Genomic DNA, 19,745 nt, shown 5'->3' with positions numbered 1-19,745 from the left:
TCACAAAGCAGCTTCTTTTTGTGCCTGAAAACATTTTCCTCCTATTTGTGCAAATGCATTTGTTTGTCTTTGAACAGTGAACATGATTCATTCGCTGGGGCAGATCGCCTCGTCTGGATGGCAGAGAGCAATAAGATAACTGAGAGAATTTAAGGATGAGGAATGGTGTTGGCCCCAAACAGAGTCTCCCCGCAATTACACTCGTATGCTCGTGGAGCTGAGTAATTAGTGGAGTTCAGGTTTCCAGTGACCCTACCGAGCTCCCCCTGCAAGGTTAGTTGCAAAATAAAGACTCCCTCCACATCTACTGAACCTTTGGAAAGGTACTTGCTTTTCAAGGCCATGTTCTCCTCAGGGTGGGGTCACTTGGAGGAGCATTCCTCTGCATGAAGCCGTCTGCTTTATCAACATTGACCAGGTCTTTGTAGGTCTCACCAACAGTCCTGTGGCTTCCTGTGCCCAGGCATTTGAAATCTGGCTGGAACTTGGATGACCCAATTTGCAGATGACACTAAGATTGGTGGAGTAGCAGATAGTGAAGGGGACTGTCAGAAATTACAGCAGAATATAGATAGACTGGAGAGTTGGGCAGATAAATGGCAGATGGAGTTCAATCCGGGCAAATGCGAGGTGATTCATTTTGGAAGATCAAATTCAAGGGCGAACTATACAGTAAATGGAAAAGTCCTGGGGAAAATTGATGAACAGAGAGATCTGGGTGTTCAGGTCCATTGTTCCCTGAAGGTGACAACGCAGGTCAATAGGGTGGTCAAGAAGGCATATGGCATGCTTTCCTTCATTGGGCAGGGTATTGAGTACAAGAGTTGGGAAGTCATGTTGCAGTTGTATAGGGCTTTGGTTCGGCCACATTTAGAGTACTGTGTACAGCTCTGGTCTCCACATTACCAAAAGGATGTGGATGCTTTGGAGAGGGTGCAGAGGAGGTTCACCAGGATGTTGCCTGGTATGGAGGGTGCTAGCGATGAAGAGAGGTTGAATAGATTAGGATTATTTTCATTCGAAAGACGGAGATTGAGGGGGGGACCTGATTGAGGTCTACAAAATCATGAGGGGTATAGACAGGGTGGATAGCAAAAAGCTTTTTCCCAGAGTGGGGGACTCAATTACTAGGGGTCATGAGTTTAAAGTGAGAGGAGGAAAGTTTAAGGGAGATATGCATGGAAAGTTCTTTACACAGAGGGTGGTGGGTGCCTGGAACGCGTTGCCAGCGACGTTAGCGTCTTTTAAGATATATCTGGACAGGTACATGGATGGGCAGGGATCGAATGGACACAGACCGTTAGAAAATAGATGATAGGTTAGACAGAAGATCTCGATTTGCGCAGGCTTGGAGGGCCGAAGGGCCTGTTCCTGTGCTGTAATTTTCTTTGTTCCTTGTTTGTTCTTTGACCCAAACTGACTTTTTACCATGCATTGAGGTGCTAACAGTTTTTTTGCAAAGACTAACAGGAAGGTAGGTGGCCACATCCCATTGAACTGGAGCATCATCCTTCTAAGTATGTAGCCTTTAGAATCTGCTGGCATGCAGCTATTTGTGCGTCCTTTAGCAAATTCCCTACAGCAGGGCCAGCACACACAGACCGATGTCGGAATTCTAATTGACAAGTCTACCCTAGGCCGACAAGCGGAGCAATGCAGGAATCCCTGCCTGTGACTGTACACAGCGTCTTTCAGAATTGGCAGCAGATGGATGTGCTGTCCCATTTGCTGGATCGGACCACCTCATCCTGGTTCCCGCACCCCTCCCCTCCAGATGATGTCTCCCCTCTCAGGGCCAATGCTGTGAAATCGGGCGCGTTTGCACTCAGGCAGGGCGGTTTGTATTTTGCCGGTTGGTGCAGGAATGATTCCTGAAGAAGGGTCTAGGCCCGAAACGTCAGCCTTCCTGCTCCTCTGATGCTGCTTGGCCTGCTGCGTTCATCCAGCTCTACACCTTGTTATCTCGGTGGCTCATAGTGTCATTTAGGCAGCTTTAGCCAAAATGCATTCTACTACTCACTATATTCAAGATGATTTCAGGGATAGAGAGATGTGCGATGGATATCAATCCTGAAAGGCAAGGGTTCTACCCCTGAAACATCAGCCAGCTGTTGCTACAGAGTGCTGGAGAAACTCAGCTGGCCCGGCAGAAGAGAGAAACAGATTCAGTGAATTTTGAAGGGAGCAGACAGAATCGTACAATCCTCTACAGTGCGGAAGCAGGCCACTCGGCCCATCAGGTTCACACTGACTCTCCACAGAGCGTCCCGTCCAGACCCTACCCCCTACAACCCAGCATTTCCCATGGCTAACCCACCTAATCTGGACATCTCTGGGCGATTTAGCATGGCCAACCCACCCAACCTGTGCATCTTTGGGCTGTGGGAGGAAACCAGAGCACTTGATGGGAACTCACACAGAGAGTCACCGAGGCTGGAATTGAGCCCGGGTTCCTGGTGCTGCGAGCCATCGTGCCACCCCACTGAAGAGGACAGAGCTTTAATTCTGTGCACCTTTGGCTGGGAGACAGCATCTCTGACACTCACTTGATACTGTGATCAAAGAGCAGTTTAGGTTTTATACTCACTATTCGGGGTTCGAACTTCAATTTTCTCTTGTGGAGCTAATGTACTGATCCCTGGTAATTGATTGAGAGGAATGTGAAAATGTCAGGGTTCTGGGTAGAGATTTTTTAAAAAATTTCAGTCAAAATGTCTGCCTTGCTACCTGTGACTGCTGAGTGTTGGAGTGGGAAATGAATCATTGCTTTTCACAGTCTCATGAGCTGTGCTGCAGAAGACAGGGGCACGAGCAGACACTAGCTCTGCTATAGCCAGATATGTGAGTGCAGTAAACCGGGGCATCTCAGCAGAGAACAGGAGGCAATGTAGAGACCCCTCCAGTATGTCAGTGTGGATTGGGAATATCTGTTCCCTCTCCTGAAATAATCGAGAATGGGATGGCACACAGATAGAAGGCAATTTTTGAAAGAAACAAAATCTGGGAAAAGAAACCTTTCTCACTCAGTTAGAATGAAAGGAACGGGGGGAGAAAGGGGAATATATTGCCTGGATATGTGATGAAAGCTCTCTGATGAAGGGTCTAGGCCCGAAATGTCAGCTTTTGTGCTCCTGAGATGCTGTTTGGCCTGCTGTGTTCATCCAGCTCCACACTTTGTTATCTTGGATTCTCCAGCATCTGCAGTTCCCATTATCTCTGATGAAAGCTGGTTCACTTCTGGCATTCAAGAGAGACTTTTGATGGTTATTTAAATGAAAATGATATTCAGAGTTGTGGGAAACAGGTAAGGGAATGAGCCTGAATTTTATGGCTCATTGAGCTTTCTAGTCTAGCCACAATGGACTGAATGGCCTCTACCTGCACTGAACTGATTCCGTATGTACTCAGGAGTGGAATTTCTGAGAGTGCAGTGAGGGGTTAATGAAAAATGAAATCTCGCAATTAAACTCCTCCCCATGTCATTTTTCTTTCGAGTCTTCAGGACTGCAAAGAAGGAGCTATGTCAGCTCAGACAGAGCAAACTATCCAGTTCCCCTTGATGTATTCCCTGAGGCCAGGAGGAGCCGGGAGTGGGTTGGGCATCTTGTGTAGAGGCGGGCAGTGCAGTGGCAGTTTCGGTGGGACTGTGACTCTGTGCTGGAGAGAAGGAATCACCTTCCCACTCGCGAGGACTGTGTGTGTCTGTGTGAGGACGGCAGAGGGAGATTTCTGACTGCGCTGTTGCCCAGATTTGCTCCGCTACCAAAAGGACAGCAGGGTTGTGGATTGGTGTGTGTGTTGGAGGCTCAGCCTTGAGAGAAACGATGGAGGAGGCCAGCAATGGTAAGCAGCTTTGCAAGTTCGCTGACACTGCCATGAGGGGGAGGCTTGGGCCACAAGGTAACTCATAAAACTCACTTCAGAAGGTTAAAATGAAGAGTTAAGTTTTGAATATAAATTCAAACAGAATGCCCTTGCATTTATGAGTGGCTTGCTTGCTAACAGTGTTTATTTTAGAAATGTGGGTTGGATATTTGCAAGTATTTTCTTTGAATTTTGTTTTTCTTTTGACTTAAAATTACTTCAACTTCTAAAAGTCGCCGTTTTATCAGTTTGTATGTCTGAGAGTGTGTGTGTGTCTGTGTGTGTGGGTATCTGTGTGTGTGTATGTCTGTATATGTGTGTGTGTGTGTGTGTGTGTGTCTATATGTGTGCGTGTGTCTGTGTGTGTCTGTGTGTGTGTGTGTCCCCAAGTCTGTGTGTATGAGTATGAGTCTGAGACTGTGTGTGCGTATGTGTGTGTCTGTGTGTGTGTGCGTGTATGTGTACGTGTGTGTGTCCCCCCGTGTCTGTGTGTGTGTGTCTGAGTCTGAGATTGTGTGTGTGTGGGTGTGTCTGTGTGTGTGTGTGTGTCTATCTGAGTGTGAGTCTGAGACTGTGTGTGTGTGTCTGTCTGTCTGTCTGTGTGTGTGTGTCTGTGTGCGTGTGTGTGTCTGTGTGTGTGTCTGAGTATGAGTTTGAGACTGTGTGTGTGTGTGTGTGTGTGTGTGTGTCTGAGTGTGAGTCTGAGACTGTGCGTGTTTGTGTGTGTGTGTGTGTTCCTTTCCTGAAGCATGAGAGAAAGAAAAGCTGCTATTAATTTTGAATGTATTGAGCTGAAAGGGAAAGGCATGGAGAGAGTGAGTGTGAGGTTGTCTGTGTGAATTAACTGTAGCGGTGCTTTGTCATGGCTGCCTCTAACCCCCCCCAACCATCTCCTGCCTTTCTCTCTCTCTCTCTCTCTCTCTCTCTCTCTCTCTCTCTCTCTCTCTCTCTCGACTTCATTTGCTTTGTTTGTTGAGCTATCGAGTATAGGTTGGAATGAGCCCAAACTGCCCTCTGGTGCTGAGAAATCCATAGGCCTTTCCCGGTGGGTTCCTGATCCATTCATTGATTGTAATTAGTTCAGCTCTTGCCATCCCATACACCAAGGATTTAACCTTTTGAAGACCTGTGCATTTTTGTTTTGTGTACAGAGAAGCATTTTACAGTTTGCAGCTCTCCTGTCAGCCTCAGTTTAGCGATGGTGAAAACAAGATAGACTTCATGCTGGCCAAATGAGATTAAAAAAATCCCCTTATGTTTAGCAGGAATTTGTTTGATAACTTCGGATGTTGATCATTAATATCCCTTCAGACTGCTGTCCACACTGAATTTGTAGGGGTTTGTTAATGGTCTGCAGATGGCGCAGAAAGTTAGTGTGTTAACACTGTGCGTCCCTTCCACACTTTGGACTTATAAAATATCACAAACAGATGGAGGCAAACCTGAATCAGCAAATCAAAACAGAGCAGGGGCCAAGCGAAATGGAGACCTATTGGCGTGAAATGGTGTCCATACCAGAGGGAACTGGGGTTCGGGCCATGTCATTCCAGTGGTATCTTACACTAAAATGGGTCTGAGATAGATGGAAAGCAGAGGCTGATTGTCACATGGTTGAAAATGTTGCGATCACATTGGCAGGCAACAACAAAACCATCAGATGACGTTCCAGAACAGTTTCGTGGCATTCTAGAAGAGTTCCTATACGGTCATAGAGATCAACACGGTTAAAGGTCCTTTGGCCAGGCAAGTCTGTGCCAACCACCAAACTATTCCAATTCCATTTTCCAGCAGGGGGAGCATTGGCTTGTGCTTCTGTGCATCTCGGCTCATCCCTCTCCTCGTAGCCCTGTTTTTTTTCAGAACAGTCATTTCTTGAGGTTCTTATCCAGATTCTGTTTGGAAAGCCCTACCTTCGCAAACAGTCAGGCTGCATGTTCTAGATCCTAGGCCTCCCAGCGTTTTGGAAAGAAAATTCTCATATTTCCTTTGGCTCTTTTCACCAATTATCTTAAATCCTTTCAACCCATCTGCTGTGAGCAGTTCGTCTATCAGATTGCAACACACGTACAGGGGTAGGCCATTCAGCTGCTCCAAACTGTTCTGCCATTCGGTGAGATCCTGGCTAATCTGTGGCCTAGCCCCATACACCTGCCTTTGGCCCATACCCTTTAATATCTCTGCTCAACAAAAATTTATCCGTCTCAGATTTAAAATTAACAACGGATACCATCGCAGTTTGTGAAAGTAAGTTCTAAACCTCTCCCTTCCTTTGTGTGTCGAAGTGGTTCCTAACATCTCTCCTGAACACTCTGTCCCTAATTATCAGAGTATGCCCCTAGTTCTAGGATCCCCAACCAGTGGGAATAGTTTATATTTCACTCTGGCTTTTCCTGGTAATGTCTTGAAGACTTTGGTCAGATCATCCCTTAATCTTCTTAGTTTTAGAGAAGGTAGGCCTAATTTGTATAATCTCATCTCATAATTTAACCCCTGAAGTCCCTGTTTCATTCTTGTAAATTTACTTACAACGTCAATATATCCTTTCTAAGGAGGGGCACCGGGATCTGCTCGTTGCACTCCACAGGGGTTCGGAGCAGGGTTTTGTGTGACTGCACCGTTATGTCTGCATCTTAATGCTCCAGCCTTCTCTATATAAAGGCCAGCGTTCCATTCCATTTCTTCATTACTTTCTGCACCTGTTCATGGCATTTTAAAAATCTACACACTTGGACATCCACTGTGTTTAACTTCTAGAAAGTGCCCTGATTTATCCTTTTTCAGCCCAAACTGGACAACCCCCATACTTGATTACATTCAATACCATCGGTCACAGTTCTGCCCATTCGCCCAGACTATCAACATCCCTTTGTAATTTTATGCTGTCATTGATGCTGTCGACAATGCAACCTAACCTGGCTCTATCCATGAGCTTCCCTCCATCAGAAGGTCAGCAATCGTTGATGATTGTACAGTATCCAGCCTTGGGCTGACTAGTGGCATGAAACATTCGGTCCACACAAATGCCAGGCTATGACTATCTCCGGTAAGAGACAGTCTAATGGCTGCAATTCTATAGCATTTCCACTACTTCATCATCCCCCCCCCCGGCGGTTATCATTGTCCTGAAACTCAACTGGACTCATCACATAAACACAAGTCGGAAGCTGGGAATACTGCGACAAGTAACTCCCCTCCTGACTCCCCAAAGCCTGTCCGCCCTCTACAAGGCACAAGTCAGGAGTGCAATGGAACACTCCCCATTTGCCTGGGTGGGTGCAGCCCCCAACAACACTCAAGAAGCTCAACACCATCCAGGATAAAGCAGCCGCTTGATTGGCACCACATCCACAAACATCCCACTCCCCCCACCACCGACACTCAGTAGCAGCAGTGTGTACTCTCTACAAGATGCACTGCAGAAACTCACCAAAGATCCTCAGACAAATCCACAGCCACTTCCATCTGGAAGGACAAGGGCAGCAGATACATGGGAACACCACCCCCTGCAAATTCCCCTCCGAGCCACTCACCATCCTGATATGGAAATATATCTCTACTCCATCAGTGTCATTGAGTCAAAATCCTGGAATTCCTTCCCTAATAGTATTGTGGGTCACCCTATAACACATGGACTGCAGCGGTTCAAGAAGGCAGCTCACCACCTCCTTCTCAAGGGGCAACTAGGGACGGGCAATGAACGCTGGGCTCAGCCAGTGATGCCCACATCCCACGACTGGTTAATTTAGAAAGGGCTGATTGGGGTTTGTGTTATTTGTAAACCTCCCACAGTGAGATAACGAGCAGACGGTCAGCTTTAAAAGTCAGACTAACATTCTGAGAAAGGGTCACACGACCCGAAACATTAACTCCGATTTCTCTGCACTGATGCTTAGATGCTGTCAGACCTGCTGATCTTCACCAACAATTTCTGTTCTTGTTTCTGATTTACAACATCCGCAGGCCTTTTACCTGGAGAAGTGCCCCGTTTGCAGAATTGTCATGGTGCAAGAGGCCCTTTGACTTATTGTGCCTGTTGCTTGCAAAAATGCTGCGGAATCTTTTACATTTATTGAGAGGGTAGGCGGGGCTACAGTCTAGTATCTCGTCCATAGGACTGGCCCTCCTGTAATGCTGCAACATCGCAGTCCTGCACAGGTCCACCTGCTTGGACAGTGGGCTGAATCTTGGAGCATGCAACGTGAGGCCGCAACTTGCAGATTGAGAGGTGACATGCTAACCACAGCCAACACCTTTGTCCTGCGATGAATGTGTCCTTGCAGAGGCCAGCCCTGTTTTCATGTTGATTTAAAAAATTTGGGATTCCTGTAGGAGGCAGAAAACTAAAAGAACCACGGACGCTGTAAATCAGGAACAAAAACAAAGCTGCTGGAAAAGCTCAGCAGGTCTGGCAGCATCTGTGAAGGAGAAAGTAGAGTTAGCGTTTCTGGTCCAGCGACCCTTCCTCCGAACTCTGGTCACCAGGCCCGAAACGTTAACTCTTTTTCTCCTTCAGAGATGCTGCTGAGCCTTTCCACTAACTTTGTTTTTGTTGCACAGCTGTGGTCTCAGCTCTGCTATCCTCACTAACAGTGAAGCCATGGTAATGGTTACAATGCTTCATTAACCTTTTTTATAAAAATATGGATTATCTCTCCCTGCATCATCAGCATATGCTTTGACTCCCTGATTGTAATCTCACCATTTTTATCGATATGCTAACGTGTATTCCCCAGGTTATTAACCAGCCTCTAATTACACACACACACACACACACACACACACACAACAGCCAGACAAATACATTTGCCAGCAAATGATGATGAGAGCTTACTGTCTCAATCCCGCGATTAACAAGACTCGATTTCCCATTTGACAGAGTTTCCTCGGAATTGTTTTGCAGTCAGACAGCCCTCCCTCCCTGCAGGGCTGGGCAGTGAATTCTACGACGAGATGTTAGACTGGGCTGGGCCGGGTGGATTCCCATTCTGTTTCTGATCTTTTTGGTCCCATTGTTACTCCTCCCCTCTTGGAAGTAGGCGTCATCGAGATCTACAGCACTGAGAATGGCCTTTTGGCCCATCGAGCGTGTGCTGGACATAACCAACAACCTAACTATTGTAATCCCAGTTTCGCATTGAAACATTTCTTGGATGTAACGAAGGTTTCTGCCTCCTTCCAGGCAGGGAGTTCCACATTCTCCTCGAAAGGTAAAGTTTCCACGATCTTACCAACCCACTGCATTGCCTTTTCCTTAGAGAGACAAATGACTGGTGAGGTTTAACTTGAGGGTCACCACGCTTCAGGTGAGGGGAGAGGCTGAGAAGGAGAGCCTCTCGTGGTAATCTCACTCAGTGCAAGAACTGAACCCGCACTCTTGGGGTCACTCTGTTTCGCAGACCAGCCATCCAGCCAACTGAGCTAACCAGGCCCACCACCCTCCGGTTAGAAACATATTTCCTCACATCCCTTCTAAATCTGCTGCCCTTCACTGTAAACCTGTGACCCTCTCCTACCCCACCCCACTCACCCGCCCACTGCTGCCCTTCACTGTAAACCTGTGACCCTCTCCCACCCATCCCCCCACCCACTGCTTCCCCCAGGTCACTGATCCCTGTGCCAAGGGGGGAGAAAGCTTTTCCTTTCTGCACTGTCTGTGCCCCTTGTAATTTTACATTATCACAATCATGTCTCCCTCACAGATAACAGGGTGTACAGCTGGATGAACACTGCAGGCCAAGCAGCATCAGAGGAGCAGGAAGGCTGACATTTTGGGCCTAGACCCTCTGGAGAAGGGTTTAGGCCCAAAACAGCAGCTTTCCAGCTCCTTTGATGCTGCTTGGCCTGCAGTGTTCATCCAGCTCTACACCTTGTTATCTCAGATTCTCCAGCATCTGCAATTCCTACTATCTCTTGTTCCCTCTCAGTCTTCTCTGCTCCAAGGAAAATAGCGTAGCCAATTTCTCTTCTTAATTAAAACTGTGCAGCTCAGGCCATATCCTGGTGTCGTCTCTTTTGCACCCTGTCCAGTGCTATCACATCCCTAAATGGGCAGCATGTTAGGTCAGTGGTTAGCACTGCTGCCTCACAATGCCAGGGGCCCAGGTTCGATTCCTCAGGCAACTGTCTGTGTGAAGTTTGCACATGTTCCCTGTGTCTGCAAGGGTTTCCTCTGGGTGCCTGGTTTCCTTGCTCAGTCCAGAGATGGGCAGGTTAGGGTGGATTGGCCATGCTAAATCGACCATAGTGTCCAAAGATGTGCAGGTTAGGGTGGATTGGCCATGGGAAAAGCAGGTTTATAGGGTAGTTGGGTGGAATGCTGTTCAGAGGGTCAGTGTGGACTTCTTTTTAATTCATTCACGAGATGAGGGCGCCACTGGCCAGGCAGCATTTATTGCCCATCCCTAATTTCTCAGAGGGCACTTAAGAGCCAGCCACATCGCTGTGGATCTGGAGTCACATGTAGGCCAGACCAGGTAAGCATGGCACTTTCCTTCCCTAAAGGGCATTAATGAACCAGATGAGATTTTCCAACAATCGGCAATGAGTTCATGGTCATCATTACGTTCTTAATTTCAGGTGTTTGTCGAATACAGATTCCACCATCTGCTGTGGCGGGATTTGAACCCAGGTCCCCAGAAGGTTATCTGGGTCTCTAGATTAACAGTTCAGTGATAATACCACTTGGCCAAGGCCTCCCCTTGATGGGCCAAATGGCCAGCTTCCACACTGTAGGGATTCTATGATTTTATAAATCAACTGAGCTTGGAAATGTACACTGTGAGCATGCTCCACATGTTATTGTATGGGCCAGAGTTTCAAGAGAACAATTTGCTTCACACTTTATTTCATTCTCAGGATTTATTAGCAAAGCTGCAGTTAATGCCCATTTATATTTGTCCTTGAGAGCAGTAGTGGTGGACTTTCTTAAACATAGATGGGATGTACGTAAGAAATACAGTAACAGGAAACTGACAGCCTTGAGTCCTTTAGGTCTGTTCTGTTGCTTGACCATTTGCAAATATCACTGCCGTGATCACTCCACCTGCTCTTGTCAAGCTCTCTTGGGTCTGTTCCCATATTCTGGGCCAACAGGTCGCAGAGTCTAGCTCCAATCCACAGTCAAATGTGGATGTTCCAGACTAAAAACCGAAAGACCTGCAGATGCTATAAATCAGGACCAAAAAAAGAAGCTGCTGGAAAAGCTCAGCAGGTCTGGCAGCATCTGCGAAAAAAAAACAGAAGTCAGTTCTGAGGAAGGGTCACCAGACCCTAAATGTTAACTCTGGTTTTTTTTTACAGATGCTGCTGAGCCTCTCCAGCAACTTTGTTTTTATGACCGTAAGACATAGGAACAGAAATTAGGCCATTCGGCCCATCTAGTCTGCTCCGCCATTCAATCATGGCTGATAAGTCCCTCAACCCCATTCTCCTGCTTTCTCCCCGTAACCCTTGATTCCCTTGATAATCAATAACCTATCTATATCAGTCTTAAATGTACTCAATGACCTGGCCCCCACAGCCTTCTGTGGCAGTGAATTCCATCGATTCACCGCTCTCTGGCTGAAGAAGTTTCTCCTTATCTCTGGCCTAAAAGGTCTTCCCTTTACTCTAAGGCTGTGCCCTCGGGTCCTGGTCTCTCCTGCCAATGGAAGCACCTTCCCAACATCCACTCTGTCCAGGCCATTCAATATTTTGTTGTGTGTGGATGTTCCAGACTGGTCAGCCTGCAGTCCCATGGACTGGATGTTAAGTAGAGCCATTTATTGCTGCAGTTGCCCAGTTGTAATGGGAACACTTGCTGCTCAGGTGTCAGGCTCAGTAGTTCTGGGATTTTGTGTCAATGCTTCTGAAGGAAGCCAGGTCACTAGTTTGTTGACCCAAAGCATATCAAGAAACCTCAGCGCCCCCATTCCTCTACCCAAACCACACCTCCCATTCTATTTGCATTGAATACCCTTTTTATTTAAACAGAATGGTTCCAATATTTGGGATTTCTGCCGGGGCTTGTGAAGTGATAGCAGCTCGAGAGGAGCCATTCTGTCACCATTGCCTCGGAACCTTGACTGTCTGCAGCAATGACCATTACCAACAGTTTCCCAGCCCCTTCGAGCTGGTGTACACTGTTGAAGCCGATGGCCAAAAAGACACGCAGACCCCGTTTAATGTCTCTGCTTCACACAATGCTGTTTCCAGTCAGTGGTTACGGGGTTAGGAAACAGTAAGATCAATTAACATCTGATTTATCGCTTTGTTCCTTTTAGTTCCTGCTGTAGATGTCTGAGAGGAGGGGAACCATGTGAATTTTGCGTGGAATATAGGATTGAGTAGATTACTGTGACAGCTGTCTGACTGGTCCCAGATTTCAGACAGAACTCCACCAATCATCTTTAGTCAGGAGAAATGTTTCCTCACAATCACTCTTAGATTAGCGTTAATGCTTTCGCCTTCAGTTCTCTAAATCGCCCTGCCTTTCTGTTTTGTCCTTAAGGTATTCTCTAATCCTCGTGTTCAGAGTCAGCTCTGGAGTGGTTGGGACCTGAACCTGGGCCTCCTGGCTCAGAGGTAGTGGCGCCACCAGTGTGCAAATAAAGCCCTTCTCTCCTCTTCTGGTTTATTATTTTTAAAAATATTTTTGTACTCATGAGTGACCTTCCCAGACCAAAATCACGGTGACTTTGTGATTGTTTTTTAAATACTGTAAGCCTCCCTCAGTAAAACACCAGTGTAGGCAATTCAATATTTTCATCAAAACCCATTGCAGGACAGTGCAAGCCATTAAAGGTGAGAGAGGGAAGGTAGCTAAAGCAAAACGGAGTTGGAGTGGGGAGAAAAAGCACTGTATACCCTTGTATACATTTTCTGGAGAAGGGTCCAGACCTGAAACGTCAGCTTTCCTGCTCCTCTAATGCTGCTTGGCCTGCTGTTTTCATCCAGCTCTACACCTTGTTAGCTCAGATTCTCCAGCATCGGCAGTTCCTACTGTCACTGCATGCCCCATGGTGCCCATCTCTCTCTAAAGGCATCAAAAGTGCTGACGGACGCTGAGTGGCTCACGGTCCAACAACACTGGGCTAGAATGTAGCCACAGAAGAGGGACACACAGTTGGCAGAGATGACCCCCTCCACAGCCTGGACCTGCTCGCAGTCAGCCTGGCAGACCCACAAGGAGGTCCCTCCAATCTGCCCACACCCCTCCACAAAGATCAGGAGCATGGGCTGAAGTGCAAGCAGAAACACAACAAGAGAGCTTTCAAATAACTGCAAAGGGTCTCTCCTCCAATAAGATTTTGCTTGGCTCACCTGTGTTACTGTCAGATCCTGTTGTATCTCTGTCTCCCATGCAGTGCTGTGGGATGTCTTTCTGCTACAAAGAGTGCTACAGAGATATCTGATACTATGCTGCCATCATTCAGTTAGGTGTGTTAATTAGATGTGAAGGGAACGGCGTCTGACGGGACTGGTCTCAGTATGAACCGTAGCTGTGTAGACTTGGTCCGTGTGAATTCAATACCTCACTGTTGGTTCAGCTGCCTGCTATTATCAGACTCTTTGAATTGTTGCTGAGGATCAAGTGACACGGCAAACTTTCCAACTGCATCACAGCACTCTGCAAAGTAATTAGTTTCTGTCATTCGGCAGTTTTTTAAAAACTCCATCCGATGCACTTGTTTCAGCAATGAAAGCGTCACTTGTTCCAGGTTTATTGAGAAGATGTTTGTAAGGAGAGTGTGTGCTTTGTGCAGTGTAGTGTGTTGATGAATGCACTGCACTGAAGTGTCACCCAGACTGTCACTGAGGGCTCCAGCCTGTGCCCACTGCACAGCTGGGAGTGGATGCATCCCGGACACATCTGTAGCTACTCGGGAAGCCCTTCCCAAAGGGACAGGCCACGCTGCCCAGGGATTTTACTCTGGGTTTAACTGGCAGCGGGATGATCCAACTGGATTTGAAACCCGTTGGCTGGATGCAAGCAGGATCGGCTGTTGAATTGTTAACCAGTGTTTGCTGCTGAAAAGTCTGTGCACACGTGTGTGTGTGTGTGTGTGTGTGTACATGTGTGTACACATACATACATGTGTGGGTGTGTACCTGGGTGTGTGCAGGTGTGTGAGCATGTGTGTGTGTCTGTCTGTCTCTCATGTTTGTGAGTTTGCACAGCAGCTGAGTTTATGCAGTGTGTGTACTTGTGTTTGTGTGCAGTGCATGTGCAAATGCATGTTTGTGTACAGCATGTGTTTGTGCGTGATGTGCATGGAACAGTGTTTGCAGCATGTGTGTACATTGAGCTATGCAAGGCAGGGGTAGACTGTTGCTATCTATTTGGACAGCATTTGTTTCTGGAATCCTGGGTTGTGGAATCTCAATCATTCCGTACGTTCCCAGAGCCTGATAGGTTTCCAGTTAGGAATGACATCAAGGGATTGGAAGATCGTGAGGGAAAATGGCATTGAACTGAATGCTTTGAATTGATCTAGAATGGCGGAGCAGGTTAGATGGGCTGAATGGCTTTCTCCTGTGTTCCTGTCACAGGATCAGATTCAACTAATCTCCCCAGAGTCCCATGGGACCAGTTCAGGCTCACAAGTCAGACTATCTCCGATGTATTAGGCCATGCTGCTAAGATCCCCGCGCCATGTACTGAGTGTATGTTAGCGCCCATGTGATAGATTTATTTCACACCTCATCATTGCCCTGGGAGGCCTCCAGTCACTTTACAGCCAATGACCTTGCAGTATAAGGCAGTGTCAATGGTAATCTGTAGCAAAGGTGATAGCCAATCGGTGTAGAGCACAATCTCAGCTACAGCAATGAATTAAATGATCTTTAGATTATTTTTAATCAAGCTGTTTGTAGTGATTGGAACGAGGTCAGCCAGGCGGACCTCATAGAATATGAGTTCCCTGACTGGGGCTGTTAATCAGGGAGCCCTGGCTGACAGACATGAGCGGGGTGTCAGAGGTTCTATTCACTCTGAGAGATGGCTCTGAGGGAGCTGGATCAGTGTCATGTGCTGTGCACATGTGGCTAAAGGGTGATTTGGTGACCGGATACCGGCCTCTGTGGAGTGATTTCACTGTTTGTACATCACCTCTGTGATGGTAGCTGTTGTACTGTAGTGGTAATGTCCCCTAACTCTGAGACAGGAGGCCTGGGTTTAGGTGTTACCTGTTCCAGCAATGTGTAATACCATCTCAGAGCAGGCTAATTAAAATTATCTATACCACTGGGAAGAGTGAAACTTGAACTTGGACCTTCTGGCCCAGAGATAGGGGCACCACCACTGCGTCATAAGACCCACTAAATAAAAAGGCACTGGTGAGATTTACCAATGGCAGTACAGTGCCGAATGTGAAACGAATGGTCTGCTATCGATTTGAGCAACTCCTTGCTATAAGCTGTGGACCCATTAATGGAGAAGAGGACGCTGAGGTTTAATGTCTAACCTTGAAAACGACACCTCTGACAGTTCAGGGGAGGTGATGGCTTGGTAGTATTATCGCTAGACTATACATCCAGAAGCCCAGGCAGTGCTTTGAGTAACAGGTTTCAAATTCCCACCATGGCAAATGGCAGAATTTAAATTCACCAAAAATCTAGAAATAAGCATCTTGTGCTGATCATGAATCCATTACCGATTGTCGAGGGAAAAATCCATCTCGTTTGCTGGTGAAACTGCTGTCCTTACCCGGTCTGGCCTACATGTGACTCCAGACTCTCAGCAATGTGGTCAGCTCTTATCTGCCCTCTGGGGAATTAGGGATGGACGATAAATGCTGCCTGGGTAATGGCACCCACATCTCATGAGTAAAAAAAATCTTGTCTCAGCGAGTGCCAACTTCAGATTGGTGCTCCAATCCTTGGGAGTGGCAATTGTCTCCCGTCACCTTCTGAGAGGCGTGCGGCCCATGAACCAGACGTAAGAAGGGGAGTGAGGAAAGAAGAAATGACCGAAGACGATGCTGCTCTGGGAGTAGGAACGGTCAAGCCTCGTTCAGTGGCATGTCTCCTGTTTGCTTGTAACCTGTAGTGAGTGGGCACCGGGAGCACCCACTGCCCATGGGGCACTCACTGGCAGGAAGGCTTGGAGATCACCGTCAGCTTCCTGCTCTGGGGGTGCGGGGGGTGCTGCTGGCAACTGGGACCTCATGCTGGGGAGTGAAAGCAGTGTGTGACAGCAAGGCCCAGGATGTACAGGATGTTGGTCTCCACTCATCGAGTGATGTTTTCAAACAGCTATCACCTTCCACTGCCACCTTTAAAGACTTTTTCTAATCAACCTGTTTAGAGATAAACCAACAACCAAAACAAGGAGGAACCAAGATAACAAAATGTGGAGCTGGATGAACACAGCAAGCCAAGTAGCATCTTAGGAGCACAAAAGCTGACGTTTCAGGCCTAGACCCTTTGGTCTAGGGTCTAGGCCCGAAACGTCAGCTTCTGTGCTCCTAAGATGCTGCTTGGCCTGCTGTGTTCGTCCAGCCACACACTTTGTTGTCTCGGATTCTCCAGCATCTGCAGTTCCCATTATCTCTGATACAAGTAGGAACCTGAGTAGGCCAATGGGCTCCTCAAGCTTGCCCTCCCAGTCCACAGGTTCATGGCTGATCAATCATCCCTCACATTCACTTCCCTCCCCTTTCCCTGCAACCCTTGGATTCCCCGACTGATCAGGCATCTATCTATCTCAACCATAAATACACACAAGGACTCTGCCCCCGCAGCTCTCTCTCTGTGACAAGGAATTCCATCAACTCTTAAACCTTCTGAGGAAAGAAATTCCTCCTCATCTCAGTCTTCAATGTCAGATGTTAGTACACACCTTGGAGAGGGTGAGACTCGAACCCAGGATTCCTGGCTCAGAGACAGGGTCACTTCCACTGTAGCACAAGAATCTTATTGGCTTATCCCTCATTTCTGATTGTCCAACACTGTTCCAATTTCACTTTGTTTAAAGAAAACATCCTGATTTTTAAAATTATGACTGGACTTTGGTACAGTGAATAGGAGGGAATGTCAATAGACAGAGAGCATAGATTGACATGATGACAAGAGAAACATTTTGTTTTGCACACTGAGTTGTTTGTATCTGCACCCGGAAGTTCAACAGTAATGTTCAGAATGGGAATCAGAGACATCATCAAAGAGGGAATATTTCCAGGGTTGGGGGAAAGAGCAGAGCAGTGGGGAGGGCTGTCCACATACTGTTATGACAACCCAGCACAGGCAGATGGGCTGAATGGCAGCCTCCCGTTCTGCTTCATTCTTTGAATAGTGAAGAGGTAAAAAATGGTTACTGCATTAGCAAATGGGAATTCTTTATCCAGCTTTTATGACAATGTAAGTTAATTCAGCAGAAGTTATATAAACAGGGGGAGTCCTCTGGTCAGAAAGCCCAGGAGGAAACTCTTGTGAGCTTTGTTCAATTGGTGTATTTATATTTTGGTTTAGTTTGACATTCTCTTCCTCAGCTATTTTCATCTAATTCACTTCGCCAGCTGCCTGTCTTATCATACATCCCTCCATCTGCACGTTATTGTTCCATAGCAGTTCGTCTAAATCCTCCAACTGCCCAACATCATCGTGTTTTGGTTAGTTGGTTGGTTGTCTCTGATCCTTCTGCAATCATAGCTTCTCTACAGTGTATCTTTTGTCCTGACCTTCAGTCATTTTGCAAGACCCTTAAGTTTTAGCAGCTTTTAGTTTTCTGCCAGGTAGCCTACGACTCTCTCCATTTTATTCAAAGTGATGTGCAGAAGAAGCACAAGTACTGTGAGGCAAACCTTCTACACCCAGCAAGTAGTTAGGGTTTGGAATGCATTGCCTGGAAATGTGATCGAGGCAGGTTCCATCAAGACATTGAAGAGGGGCATTGGATGGTTATGAAATGGTGGGAAGGGGCATGGAGAACAAAATAGAAGATTGGCAGATAGAACTGGTGGTCCGAATGGAAGGTGGAGAACAGGCGGAGACAGCGTATACTCCCCTTGGCATTTTATTAGGGACGTAGAGTACAGCAACAAAGAAATGGTGTTGAATTCATGTAGGACACTGATTGACCTCAGCCAGAGTATTACGTCCGGTATGTGGGTGCCACATTATGGGAAAGATGTGAACATGTTGGAGAGACAGTGCAGAAGCAATTTACACAAATGGTTCCAGGAATGAGAAACTTCAGTGGTGAGGATGGGTTGCGGGAGTGGACTCTGAATGAAGAAGGCTGAGAGGAGATTTTATAGAGGCTTCAAAATTGTGAACGGGCTGGACTGAGTAGATGGGGAGCAGCCGTGAATGAAAGGATCATTGATTTATGTGCAATGTAGAGAGAATGATGTTTTCACTCAGTGAGTTGTTTGGGTGTGAAGTGCACTGCCTGGGAATATGGGAGAGGCTGGTTCGATTAAAGAGAGCATTGAATGGGAATCGAGAAAGGAATGGTGCAAGGGATGGTGGGGAAAAAAGGCAACAATCTGTGCTGGCATAATGGGCTAAATGGCCATCTCCTGCACCATAATAATTGTGAGATTCTTTAAGGTGAACAATTAATTCATTGGGACATCTAATTAGTATCAGGTTTCCATGGAGATAATTACACATTTGATTAGACCCCACTATCTAATGGACCATTTTTGGTAACTGGGTAATGTGAATGGAGTTGGGTTGTAAAGGTGCCCTGTGCTGGTGATGGGTTCATCATTTCTTCAGGGACTCCTTTGTAGGCAGTCACCTCCTAATGATGTTCACCTGCTCAGGGTCCCCAGTGGCGAAGGTGCTGTAGGTTTGGATTAACAGCGCTCAGTGTGTGTGTTTGGTTAGTCTCACACCGAACTTTCCTTAAGACATCTCTGTAAAGACAGCAGTAAAAATTCCTGTCCACAACTTCACACAGTGATGTCCCCCGAGTGTCCCTTTCGCAATGGTGTGGAAGCTTCTGAAACCATTCAGGAAAAACAAATGTTTTATTCACAGCAGCAACTGTGTTTATTTTCCTAATGGAGAGGTTGGGAGTAGGGGGAGGTGGGTAGTGGTGGTGGAGGGTAAAGAAACATGTGTTCTTTTGGTTTGTTTTAATGGTCTGTTAGTCAGTTTGGCTGAAAAAATAAAGGGCATTTCTTTGTGTTTACATTGAACAACTTTGAGCAGATAGTAAAGGAACTCCTACACATGTTTTCCCAGGCCTTGTTCTCTCAAAAGACCATTGATGCTGATCAAGCCATAGTTTCCAGGGTGCACCAGGGCCACTGTGTTTTGGACGGATGGGGGAGGGGGCATTGGGTGTCAGCATGGGCCAATGAGTGGGAATACCAGATGACTGCTTTTCAAGGTCATAAATCACACGATGCCAGGCTATAGTCCAACAGGTTTATTTGAAATTGCAAGCTTTTGTAGTGCTGCCTCTTAACATTTCAAGAAATCGCCTCTTCTCTGTGCTTAACACTCCTTAATCTGACTGAGGGTCTATCTTACCAAGACAAAAGACTGTCACAGAAACAGAGGTCTCCAGCACAGAAAAAGACCCTTCAGCCCATTGAGTCTGTGTCAGTCAAAAACAGCCCCCTCGCTATTCTAATCCCATTTCCTAGCACTTGACCCTTAGCTTTGTATGCCTTGTCGTTGCAAGTGCGTATCAGAATACATGATGGTTTCTGCCTTAACCAAAAACTAACCGAAAGAATCAGAAACAAAAACAGCAGTTGCTGGAAAAGCTTAGCAGGTCTGGCAGTGTCTGTGGAGAGAAATCAGAGTCAAAGTTTCATGAGGAAGGGTCACTCGACCCAAAATGTTAACTCTGATTTCTCTCCATGTATGCCGCTGTGTTCTGCCTCTACCACCCTCACAGGCAGTGTGTTCTAGGTTCCTACCATCCCTGGTGAAACAAATTC

The 19,745-nt window shown here is 46.8% G+C and overlaps 1 protein-coding gene across 16 annotated transcripts in view; it reads left to right on the top strand.

Moving 5' to 3' along the window:
• The window catches only part of lzts2a (leucine zipper, putative tumor suppressor 2a), a 232,854-nt gene that overhangs the window by 120,280 nt on the left and 92,829 nt on the right, over positions 1 to 19,745 (top strand). For 2 of the 16 annotated variants that reach the window (XM_048550938.2, XM_048550939.2), the window contains exon 1: positions 3,511 to 3,843. The exons of 13 other annotated variants lie outside the window; for them this stretch is intronic. The gene's annotated coding sequence lies outside the window, so the exon portion shown is untranslated. Of the gene's footprint in view, positions 1 to 3,510; positions 3,901 to 19,745 lie in introns of those variants that run through there. One more of the 16 variants, XM_059652955.1, reaches the window with a different exon arrangement.

The sequence above is a fragment of the Stegostoma tigrinum genome, chromosome 20, assembly GCF_030684315.1.
Source record: "Stegostoma tigrinum isolate sSteTig4 chromosome 20, sSteTig4.hap1, whole genome shotgun sequence".
Lineage (NCBI taxonomy): Eukaryota > Metazoa > Chordata > Chondrichthyes > Orectolobiformes > Stegostomatidae > Stegostoma > Stegostoma tigrinum.
Note: the sequence above shows the minus strand (reverse complement) of the source record. Positions and strands in the feature narration are given on the sequence as shown.